A 13,596-nucleotide genomic window follows, 5' to 3' on the forward strand; every position below is an offset into this window, starting at 1 on the left:
ATTTTGGAATGAATAATGATAATGCATAGTGGAAAACCATCATAGCATTTTGAGACTAGTACCACAATTTAAAAAAAGAGAGGGAACTTTATCTATGTAACTATGTTTCATGTTACTACAGTGCAATACCTGGTAAATATGAGGATTACACTTAACCTTTTTATATCTCAGATGTACAACATGATATATTACACTATGAAATGTATTTTCCAAAAATATAGCCAAAATGGAGATGTCATGTGTGAAAAACTATGAACATGCTAACTGCTTCCATAGAAATTAAGATGCCAAATACCAGCCAGGTGCTGGTAATCAAATGCTCTTGATTATCCGATCATAAGCAATTTTCCCGGTCTGGAGCATTCAGGTGTATGTTAACAAAAGGCCAAGGAGGAAAAACATCAGCCATGACCTTAGAGAACAGTTGTTTTTGTCCATTAATCTGGGAAGGGTTATAAGGCCATTTAACGTCCACATTGTACATTGATTAAGATTATTCAAAAGTGTAAAACATTTAAGGAAGTCAGTCTTCCCAGAAGTGGATGTCCCAGCAAATTTACCTCTAGGTCAGATCGTGCAATGCTCAGAGAAACTGTATGGTTTGTAGGAAAGGGTTGCCAGGAAAAAGCCTTTTCTCTGAACAAACCAAAAGACTTCTGGAACAATGTCCTTTGTACAGATGAGACCAAAGTGGAGATGTTTGGCCATACTGCACAATGCCACGTTTGATGAAAACCAAGCACAGCATGTAAGCACAACAGCACAACTCATACTAACTATCAAGTGATGTTTTGGGCTTTTTTTGTACACAGAGGATCTTGTTTTCATTGGGTTGACCATGAACTCTTCTGTAAACAAAAAAGTATTCTAGAACCAAATTTGAGATTGTCTCTCTAATAGCTAATGCTTAGCAAAAATTGGGTCATAAAACAATTTTTGGATCAACATTGATCCCAAGCATGTCAGCAATTCCTCAACAAAGTAGCAAAGATTTATTACAATCATGGTATTGCAGTGTCCTAGTAATCAGAATCAGAATCAGGTTTATTGGTCGAATGTGTTGACACACACAAGGAATTTAGTTCCAGCTGTTAGTGACTCTTAAAGTACAGACATGGATAACATTATACATTCAGCTTGCACTATACAAGACAAAACAGACAAGACATGACAAAAACAGACTATACAAGACAATACAGACAATGTGAAACAATATATTCAGTACGAGTATTAACTAGGGATACAGAGTGTATGACTATATGACTGTATCAGTAATGTTCATTAAGTGTGAGAGTGCATGGTAGTGCAAATGAACAGTATTTTGCATCAGGTATGATAAAGAGTTAACTTTAGAACTTTTTTATATTTATTTTTTCTTCTTAGAACAATTCAGCAGCAATAGTGTGTGTAAGATATACAGATGATGTGATGAGTTTTGATGTACTACAGTTCAGTACTCATAGATTTGAAGCAGGGAATATAATTTCGGTGAGTTGTTAATGAGGGTGATGGCCTGGGAAAAGAAACTGTTCCTGTGTCTGGCAGTTTTGGTAAACAAAGTTCTGTAGCACCTGCCAGAAGGGAGGAGCTGAAGGATGTTGTGTCCAGGGTGCGAAGGGTCAGTAGTGATTTTTCCTGCCTGTTTTCTGGTTCTTGTATGGTACAAGTCCTGGAGACTGGGCAGGGGAGTACCAAATATTTTTTACCTGCTAAGGACTAGATAATTTATTTTTGTCCTGAAATTACAAAATTACATTTCCATTGAATTGTGACCATCTTATTTAATATAATAAAATGGAAATATTTAACCAGTTTTAAAGAATATTTACTACAGTGTAATCATTCATCACACCTAAATGCACAGCTAATGAATATCGTATGTAACCCTATGTCACAATATCATGGTTCCAGTGCTTTTTCTATTGCTTTTTTGCTTTTTAATTCATCTTCTTCTCAGTTGTGCTTAATGTCACAAGAAGTAATCTGATGTAAAGGGGTGTAATTACTTATACTGTATATTCATTTAAAAATTGATACATCACATAAGCTACTTTAATTTCTTAAAAAAAATGTGTTGCTAACTCTGCACTAGTGACATTTCCAAAATGATATATGATTCACTTTTACTTACAGATTACATGTCTCTATTTTATTGGTACAAATAACCAACTCACAGGAATAATAAATTAACTTTGTGAGTGTTCCTTCATATATACGTTTCTTGGACATAATGATTATAAGGGGGAACATTTTTCATCTTCTTTATAGATATATATTTAGCAATGACACTGCTAGTTAATTAGTTTTGTTAGACATTTTATTGATTCTGGTCACTGTATCTGCATGATGTATCAACTGTCTAATTTGCATTTACTAGTCACAAAATGTGTTGTTTGCTTTTTCCATGGATAAAATAATTAAATCAATTATGTTTAGTTGACTGTTGTGCAAATTAGCCTGTTAGTGCTGAAGTGGTTGGCTATTTGTGCACATCAACAAAAACCTAGTAGTAAGAAATGGGAATTTTAATGTCAGGAAAAATACTCTTGAGGTCTACTATGTTTAATAAGGCTTTGAGAAGTGGTAACGTGGGTGCAATTTTGGACCAATATGTGTGTGAAAATACCAGACTTCTACTGTAATGTCACACCACATGATGTGATGCTTCACCCACGCCAGTGTAGGTGCTTTTACTTCTGGCCAAATACATAGGACTTTGGTGAGAATCTGAAGAAAAAAAAAAATGGCTTAAGCCCAACCATATAAGCAGTACATCAGTGTTATACCACTATCTTAAGTATGCACCTACACAAAAATAAAAGCTGTATGTCTAAATTTGAATCTCAATATTTACTATATAGTAAATGTGGTGTTTTAAATAGTCAATATTTCTACTGTAAAAGCTAAAATTGCACATACCTATAATTAACTCATGTACTGTTTAACTGTACAGGAGTTAAAAGCAAACATGGCACAGCAACAGGTCTTGTAACAAACATGGTTGTTAAAAAGAGCTTACGTTTGAAAAGCAAAACTGCCTGCAGCTAATATGTGTGCACCACACTACTTCTGGCTATGGTTAGTTTGATAATTTATGCAAATTTATGCATGCTTCGGGCTACAAATTTTGCTTTATCTGACTTTTAAATAAAATCTCGCAATGAGAAAAATATTACAAAACTTTTTTTGACAACAAAAATTTCTAAACAATTGAATTATACAGCCTGCACATATAAACAATAATAACAGGCCATAAATGAATTTACAAATTTAAACAAAGAGAGTAAAAAATAATAGGAAGCCTTGAAAGTAAGCTTAAAAAATGTGTCCAAATGCCAGGGGTGTTGCTCCTCTCAGTATATTTATATGTAGTTATAGAGATATCATCTTTGAAGTGTTTGGAGAAGATGCTTTGATCCTTGACGGCCCTCTCACAGTCTAAACGACAGAGCATTGTGAATATGATGGAGCAGATGCGCCACTGTAGAGAGCTGGCTAATGTTTAAAGTGATTATCATAGAAATGTTCAGAGAATGTTTTTCATACACCTGCTTCAGGCTAGGCATACATTTTATGTCTTAGTGAAAATAATAAAAATAGAATCATGAAATATTAAAATTTGCTCTGTAATGGCCAAATATGCAGGCTACTTTATGACCCAGAAAAAGAAAGTGCATCTAGAAAGTTACCACTCACTTAGTTTATGACCAGAAATATTCCCTATAGGTATGCATTTATTGAAAAATAATACTATTAATAGTATTACCATTGTTTCTATGTTCTCCAATGTGTGTGCAGGGGGATTGTCTTAACGCTAGGAACACCTATTTGTGAGAGTTTATGTTACTTTAGTAGTGTTGAATTAGAAATAGAATAGAAGCCTAAAACAAAGTTACAGTTCTGCGATTGTGTGTGTGTGCATGTGTGTGCGTGTGTGTGTTCAGTACCTACTTATAGTACTTACAGTATAGTATAGACTTTAGAATTTGTGTGTGTCCATACAAACATCACTTACAACACTAATTATACTACTAATAGCAAACAACTGTAATGAAGTAATTATAGTTAATTTGGAAATATAGTCAAATAGCCAAATATTGTTAAATATTTGTTGTGTGAACAACACAAAGAAAACAACACTTAAAAAAAAAGCAAGCAAATAAAAATAATTAATCTCAGGTTCACATTTATGTGGTGATAAAAATTATTTAGTATGTTTTTAAAGCATTTCGGTGACTCTGAGAAAGACCTTTGAAAGACCTTGGCACTTGGCTTCTGTTTTTGCTTTGCATAGAAAAACCTCACAACCTTTATGCGTTTTGCCACTTTAATAATACAGTACAAACATTTTCTGTTGCAATGAATTCATTTGTTAGTTTGGAACAAAAACGCTGTTTTTTAACAGCACTATAAAAACTACTTTCAGCTTTATATATGGTCACTGAAGCATTTATACTAGTTACTTTATAATAAGGCAACAATGTGTAAGTTTTGGGGGGCTTATGTAATATACTTATAATAACAATATAATGTATACAGCATTACAATATATGACCTTAAATCATGTACCTGTGTCTGTTACCAGCGATATATGTACCTGATTCACCACAAGACATGTACAACATTGTGAAGAAAAAAATGTGTGAAGGACTGAATCTCAGCAGCTGTATACGCCACAGCCTGGAGTGGATTAATTAGGCTCTAATGAGTATACTACAGCTCTGTGTTCGGCTCTGGGCGACTTTCCGTTCTGAGTCATGGCGCATTCACACCATAAGGCAATGGATCATGGCAAATTTGTATGCTCTCAGCCTTCTCTGTATTTTACATATGATACTGATATTACTTGATGAAAGCTCAAAGTAGTTTTGTGTCTAAACATGTTCCTGGAATATAATTTTTGTTTGTCTGTTTGTTTGTTTTTTTGCATGTTTGGGATTTCTAATAATACACAGAGCCATTACATTAAAAGCAGACACTATGTTTATTAGTTCTGCGATGGTTACATGTTTTTTGTTTTAAGTTCTCAGAGCAAATATAATAACAATGATAAGAAACTGCAAACATAAAAAAATGCATACAAATCTGCATACAAATAAAAACATATATCTATATATATTTGGGCTTTCAATTAATCAAAATATTTAAGCATGATTAATCACATGATTGTGATGAGATAACCCCTGATTAATCTCTACTTATTCTCACATTTTTGTATATGTCTTAAATGTACCTTAAATTAACACTTTTAAAGTTGGCATGAACGAATATGGATGAATATTGAAGGTTTTTAATTTTGCATCTTTTAGATTTATTTATTCAAATTTGAAATAAATATGGTCAAACAGAAATGCATGCTGCATTAATTAAAATTACTGTCTTTAAAATGAATTTGCGGTAACACGTTTTTGGGGCATCAATTTTGACGTACATTTATGTGTGTGTGTGTGTGTGTGTGCGTGCGTACAAATAAATAAACAAATAATCAAATTAATAATTACAAGATAAATAAATAAATAAATAAATAAATAAATAAATAAATAAATAAATAAATAAATTATTGTATGTATTCACAGAGAACATCAACTCTAATATCATCACGGAAATGGAAACACAACAATAAAAACGCAAGCAAGCGAGCACAGTATTAGATTTGGCCTATCCTTTGTGCACCACTGATGAGTGTAAAGATTTTTTTTTGCATGGCCAATTATCCTTTTGATGCTAATTACAAAACCCGTCTGCCAGTAATGCACCTTGTAACTGAGCCTAATGAATTATATGCGACTATGCTGGGATGGTATTTTCTAGCGGACATGTATAACCTTTTAAGCTACTAAAACGTTGTTATTCTTATATTTTTTTGGGTTTTTTTTTTGTTTATTTATTTATTGCTTGAAATGCTGGAGCTAAAAAGTCCAGAAATTCTACAGTTATCACTTGAAAAAAAAACGAACTTCTTTTTTACTGTATTTTTTGGTTGAAAATACAAAACACATAATTACAACGGATGTTTCACCCACTCCATGCCTTTATGCAGGGTGATTAGAAGAAAGCCAAAGTATATATTAACATACGTCAGCCTTGTTGTTCACACTTTGCATCATTCTTTTCCACCCGAGCTACTACAGTTCCTCTCTTGAATTTTAAATGGCTTTTCGGTTTGCAGTTGTGGTAATTTAATTCTGGAGCTTGTGAACATAAACATTACATGCGAGACTGTGTTGGCCTAGTGTAATTATTGTAATTGGAGTTTAGACGTACTCATTTATCAACTTGTTTACAGACAATAAACTTAAGTGAATAATTCATATAATTCATATAAGATGAACGTATACAGTTTTATGTTGGGAAATAATGTGCAGTCTAAAGACACAAAGGGCTTCTATTACTACATAATGACATAAATATACACCAAGGTGATATTGAGAGTTCATTTCAGTCAAATTACTATAAATTGTTATTGCATGGCTTTGTTATTGAATACTGAGTGATGATTTGTATTCCCATAATGTATCTTCAGGTGACAGGTGCTGTGGACAAACACCACTGGGCTGTTGCCTACACTGAACAATTTAAATGTGTTTAAAAGTCAATTCTTTAAATATCAAAACACTGCCAAGCAAACTGTCATTATTTAAATTCCTTTCTTATTGGAAAGGCAGGGTTTTTCCTTCTTTGTCAACAAAATAATAGAATTTATACGAATATTTCCAAATTTAACAGCTGACTTCAGAAAAAAATTATGTTGATAAGATAAAGTCTTTATTTCTTAGGCCAGACTAACAACTGTTATCTGACTACTAATCACACTGCAAAATGGCCAAGGCATCACAATTAACACTCTCTCCCAAACAAAATCAATTTTAGTTGGTGTTTTGAAAATATATTTTTGGGAAACTCAGTCCTGAGAAGTTATATGGATGCACACATTACAGTACGCTCTGAATGTGCTGACCAAAACAAAAAAAAGAAAACCGCACATTAGATGTGATTCTCATTTTATAATAGATGCAGTTAAAACAGAATTTAACCAAAAAAAGATTTCATTTTGGCAAATTAACAATTGTGATTATTTTACATATTTCTAATTTACAGTAATATTCATTACTCTATCAATTAAAATTGTTATAATCAAACAGCAATATACTGTATGTGAAAATAAACAAATAGCTCTCGTTTAAAGCTTTATTTACCACATACAAAGAGTTAGACAGAGTGTCATTTTTGCAGTGGAATACTTAACTGCAATTTACAGATCTTGAAAAGCACAAAACACATTAGGCACAGCCAGACACATAAGATATAAAGTGCACAAACAATAAACATAGATATGTGTACAGAATACACATTGCTATATACTAGTGTATCTGATTGTATATTTACGATGCACATTGTGTGCATAATTTGGCATGTGTTTGTGTTTGAGATGTGTGTCTTCATGAAAGGTATATGCAGATGGATATTAGTGTGCATAGAGAAATGGAGGTAAAATAAATTATGCCTGAAGGGAGGTCTCATTCAGAGCCCTTATCGCTTGTGAAAAGTAGCTCTTTTTGATATGCCCTGTGTTTGGTTCTCATGCTGTGGTATTGTTTGCCTGAGTGCAGGTGTGTGAACAGGCTGGTTAGGGTGACAAAAGTCCTTAATTGTCTTTCTTGTCTCACCTCTGCGTCATCGGATGTACTGTACATCGGAATGTCTTGCAGATATTATAAAAATGTTACAATTACTGTAATTCTATCTAGGTTATAAGGCATTTTTAGGCTGTTTTATAATTGGTCTTTATACATTTTATCAATTATTATTTTATAATTCTATAAAATTGCTTTTATTATCAGGATAGCATTAAAAAAAAGTAAATCTAAACAGTAAAAAAATTAAGAAACAAATTGAATAAATAATTATCTGCATTAATATGATAATGTTATAAAAAATAAAATATGTTTTGCATAATTAAACTGACCTACTTGACTAGGACACCCTTTGCATAACATGTAATGATGACTTTGGCTACTGTGGTTCAGCTCCAATCTGTCATCTTCAAGGTGTATTATGGAAGTATACAGCAATGCAAAACATTACATTTGTGTTAGAGTCATGTCTAAACTTTGAAATAAAACTAATTATGTGTAGAGAACATAAATGAAGCCTTATATAATTACTTTCAATCAAATTCACCAGTTAACTTTTTCTGAACTAGGTATTTAGGTTTACCATTTATAGAAAATTTGAATGCCTGTTCTTTCCCTAAGGAATTTTATTGAGTTTGTAGACAGTATGTGATTGCTGGGAAAACCAAAATGGAAAGATTGAGCACTGTGATTAATCAGTCACACACACACACACACACACACACACACACACACACACACACACACACACACACACACACACACACATATATATATATATATATATATATATATATATATATGTATATATATATATATATATATACATATATATATATATATATATAGTCACAGTTTTTAATGCACATCTCTTTGTTTCAAAATGTATTTTACTTTTTAAAACTAGAACCTTCAAAACTAGATTTAATTTTGATTTTAAAAAACTAAAAAAGTTTAAGGCGGTTAAGGCGCTGGGTTACCGATCGGAAGGTCGGGGGTTCAAGCCCCGGTATCGCCAAGCTGCCACTCTTGGGCCCTTGAGCAAGGCCCTTAACCCTCTATGCTCCAGGGGACCCTTACGAGAAAAATAAATCAAGGACCGTGACGTCGGAGCGATGTGGGTCCGCCTTCCCGTGGGCTCACCACCTGCAGGAGGGACCGTAAGGGACCGGTGCTGAGAGGATTGGGCAGCAGTCGAAGGCGGGGGCCTTGACAGCCCGATCCTTGGACTCGGAGAAGTGTCTGGAAATCTGCTTAGACCGCTGCCCCCGCGACCCGAATTATGGATAAGCGGGAGAAGATGAAATGAAATGAAATGAAAAACTAAAAATCACTTATAAAACAATTCTACACATATTCAAGAAACTTCAAATATATTTAAATGATTAGGTAAAATGTGATAAAATAGTTTTTTTCTGATAACTAGTGTTATTTAAAAAGTCAGTTGCTGCATTAGTTGCAGAAAACTCAAAATGTTCCTGTTCTTAAAGGAAGTGACTGCCATTCATACAAAATGCTCAGCTCTAATAGTGTGCACAAATTTCTTTAATTTCCAAGAAAAAAAGGGAAATTGCAAACATTTTGGACCAGAAGTCTTTTTAAAAACACATTATTTACAATTTGGGCATTATCTCAGAGTGACCTATTAAATCCTGTTGGAGTTATGAACTCATTTACATTCATGTGGCACAATGTAACTAGTCCCATGTATAGCCTACAGCATGCAAATCTGGTTATACAAAAAAGAAAAAAGCACCACAATGCTTATATAAAAGAGTCACATTTGCTGCTTGTGCCAACTAAAGTTAACTACATTTTTGCATTTACAACCTTTAGCAGATGCTCTTATCTAGAAGCAAGGAAGGTTCATTCCATGACCGAGGTGCCAGGACAGAGAAGAGTTGATACAAGTCAAAATTAAGTTGGAAGGTCAAATTGAAATGTGCTTGTGGCATGCAATGAATGCAAAGTTTAATAAGTGTTTCAGGTAGGCTTGAGAGGTGCTGATGCAGGCAGTGACATAAAGCTAGTGGAGAGAACACAGAAAAGGGTAACATGAAGAGACTAAACAAAGAGATTAAAGTCATGAAGCCACATTTAATCACTATATGATGTTACATTTTATTTTCTGGCAAACACTGAAGATTGTACTAATAGGATGTTGGCCTGATTGAAGACTGGGGAAGGCTAGGTTGGGCTATACCTTTCTATTGGACTCTATTTTCTAGTACATCAATTACATTAATTCTATCATTCTATCAAGAAACACCAGACAGCCTGAAAATTTTTTATTATGATACAATATTATATTTCATTAATATGATTGATGAAAATACTCACCCACCTATTTTGACTGCACCCCCAATAGAGACAGATTTAATTCTGCCCTGAAAATGTCCCTAGCCAAATTTGTTATTTCAGAAGTGTGTATCAAACTGGTAGCCCTTCACATCAATCGGTACCCAAAAAGTAGCTCTCAGTTTCAAAAAGGTTGGTGACCCCTGGTCCAGTGTTTACCTCGTTTAAAATGCAAGCAAAAGATCTTGGTGTACTCTTTGTTTTTTATTCCACAGTGTGATTGTTGAAACCCACTTCAAGCAAACCACTCTAGCTCCTAATCCACTTTGACTTTTAGGCTTAATCAGCTCTGCACAACTTGCAGTCAAATCTCCTAGCAGGTATTTTAGCCACAAAACAAAATGTGTACTTTGTTGGCAGAGATTGTGATTTCACCGTGATTAATTTCTAAAAATGCACACTGGTGGGTTGGGTAATTATAGTGCAGGAGCAGGTTATCACACCTTCATGGCAGAATCAAAACAGAATAACAGAATAGCTTTGTTTTCAGAAATGAAAACGAGAGCAACAGAGTTCACATTTACAAATTAATTAATTATTTACTATTTGAATTTACCAACCTATCAGGACAAATGTAATGATTCTTATAAATAGTCCAATGTTATAGCAGTACTGCACATAACCATATTAACATGTTTACTTTGGACAAAATTAAAAATAATGATAATAATTTTGTCAAATATTTGCAAGTATTCAAAAAGCAATAAAAAATGCTGTATTCAAATTGTGCCATTATATTATACATGAATAGCAGTTTTCTTGGCAGGATTTTAGAGTTGGATGGAAACATGTGGTTGGCATGATGCACAGGTTCATACCAGGATATTACAAATTAAAATGCCAAAAAATGTACCAAAGCCTTGGCATGTGTAGTGAATCATGCATGCTATTAATTCAATTATTGAATATTGGTTTTATCCAAAAAAGAAAAAAGAATTCTTGACCTCAATCAGGACGTCAGACACCCATCTGATTTTCTATCTCCTTAATTACTTACCATAAGTGCTACACAGGCTGACACAGTAAAGGGAGGAGAACATATTAATCAAAGAGATTTACTGAAATGCCATCCAGTATTGAAATATATCCCTAGTTGCTAGATCTGAAAATAGATTCTCCAGATGGGCCGACTCGTCTTCTTGTTAACTTTGATAACTGAATCATATATAACTTACACTTTACTTTATTTCATTACACAACAACTGAACTCTAGCTTGCAGCAATTCCTGTGTTACAGTTAATATGCTTTATGTCTGCAGTACATTATGTAAATCCACACAGTCCCTCAGCTATTGAAACTATGCTGTATCAACACTAGACAATAATGACTAATAAGAAGTTTTGTTAGAATGAAGTCTAGCATTTAGACATTTAAAAAATAGCTAATGCTTTGCTAAGAACACTGACAAGGCAATCAACATACTACAACATGACAGTAAACCCTTAATTTGTGAGAAATACTCCTAAAGCCATAACCTGGTGTGTTTGCATGCTTGGTAGATTTGAACAGAACCATGTTTTTTTATGTTAATGTTTAAATGATAATTCCTTTTAATCTCAATTTGGAATGTTTTCAAACAAATAGCTTGAAATGAAGACATTGTAAAAACAGTGAGGAAAACACCAGCTGTACAAGAGGTGGTTCTCGTTATCTCTTGGGACTGATTACCAACTTATAAAATATAAAGTAAAAAATAGAAAAGGCTGACGACTAATACAATCATTCATTTTTAGTATCATTTACTGAGTATTTAGCAGTAATAAAATGTTGCATGTTTTTGCAAAAAAAGATAGTGTTCCACCTAAAATCATACTTGTATGTGGACTTTTGAATTTTTTCTCCAACAAATATCAGTATGTGGACTTTTGACTCTAAAGTGTACTTGTGTATATAGACTGGTGTGATGTGCAGTGGATTAATGTACCATCTAGGAAAAGATGCAAGGGCTCCCTACATCCCAGGTAGGTTCATCAGCCACAGCAACCTCATCGAGGCTTACAATTAGTGAATGAATGAATTATGGGAAACAATATAACTTGTTATATTTATACCCATTTTTATGATTTACTTTACTTTACTTTAAAGTGTGTTCTGTCCATAGAACCTATTTGGAATTCTGTTCCTAACCCATCATCTCCATGGATCATTAATTCTATTCATTTTTTTTTAAAGTTATTATTCCAAGGTGCAATGTCTCATTGTTAATAGTGCACAAATACATGTCGCTGATGGTTCAGTCATTATAATTTAATTAAATCTAGAATAGCTTGGCATTTCTCATAACTTTATTACAATTTGTTATAAAACTATTAGCCTATTACATTGTCAGCAGAATTATTCAGCAAGTATAGTCCCTTTGAAATGTCATACTTAGTGATCAGAGCATTAATGCTTCTGTATTTTTCTATTCCAAATTCCTCATTTATTATGATCATCTCTAAAAAAAAAAAATAAAAACCTACTCATTCTAATGAAACATGTAACATAAACTGGAGTATTATATCATGCCATCAGCATCATAATAGTCACTGATGCAGAAATTGTGCATGTAGAAATTTCATGTTATTCTGCCTGTGAATGACCAAATCAGCGTTAAAAATGAGATGAGGACACTTGGCTGCTCAAATTATGAGGCAAAATAAATTTGATTTCTATCAGCACTTCCTTCTGTCCCCTGTGAAAAACCTTTTTCCGTGAACGGATATCTAAGGTCACAGGTTTATAGAATATTGGCACTCGCTTAACCTTTCCCAAGAAGCAATGTCCTTGATTCTTTTTATGACTTGTTTATCACGAATTATTTAAGACAAGTGTTGTCTGGGAAACATTGGCCTTGCAAATGAGGAAATGAACCATAAATGTTGCACCAGTAAATTGTTAGACTAGACTGTTTTGGAAAATAGAGTCGGTATTACATTAAGGAGTCCTGTTTATATTTCCTAGGTAGAAATTTAAATATTTTTGATGTATGCAAAGCCTAAAAAATAATGACCATAGCAAACAACTAAATGGATCATATAACAGTTTGTAAAACGTTGCACTAGAAAAAATAGGGCACATCAGAACATTTTAAACATTTACCAAACCTTAATAACAGGAGTCAGCGGTGTTCTCACAAATCTTGCAATTTCCCCACATTGTAGTGTGATTGCATGTTAAGGTGAAAGTTAATCAGCATGAGGAGAGTTGCCTAAAACATGCCACATCATTGCTTGTTGAACATGTGCACATATCACCACCCACTCAGAGGCAGAGGTCAGTGTGTAGCAGAAGAGACATGAAGCGTTGTGAATCCCTGGGCACATTGTTGGCAAGATTGCTTAAACTCTTGCAGGCCTTGCATGGAATACTAAACGGCAGAGTCTACAGATGGCTGTCAGGACTACAGTGAGGTCTTAACCCAGATTTCCCACCAAGGACAAACACATAAAGAAGGCCGGGTATTTGCCAACAGATTAACCAAAGCATTAAAAATTCCGACACTATACTTCAGCTTGTATACCGTTTTAGATGCCACTTTTTAGGCTGCACCTTCACCTCACGAGGCCACCTAATGACTTGTAAAATAAAGTTATTCCAAATCATGCCTGGACGCCAATAAGA

General features: G+C 33.8%; 1 long non-coding RNA gene across 1 annotated transcript in view; it reads left to right on the top strand.

The window, feature by feature from the left end:
* LOC310722413 overlaps window positions 1-13,596 on the top strand; it is a 33,922-nt gene that overhangs the window by 15,336 nt on the left and 4,990 nt on the right. The window contains exon 2 of the long non-coding RNA XR_014532366.1: window positions 11,888-11,954. This is a non-coding gene — a long non-coding RNA (uncharacterized lncRNA). The remainder of the gene's footprint in view (window positions 1-11,887; window positions 11,955-13,596) is intronic.

This window comes from Silurus aristotelis (genome assembly GCF_946808225.1).
Source record: "Silurus aristotelis genome assembly, chromosome: 2".
Lineage (NCBI taxonomy): Eukaryota > Metazoa > Chordata > Actinopteri > Siluriformes > Siluridae > Silurus > Silurus aristotelis.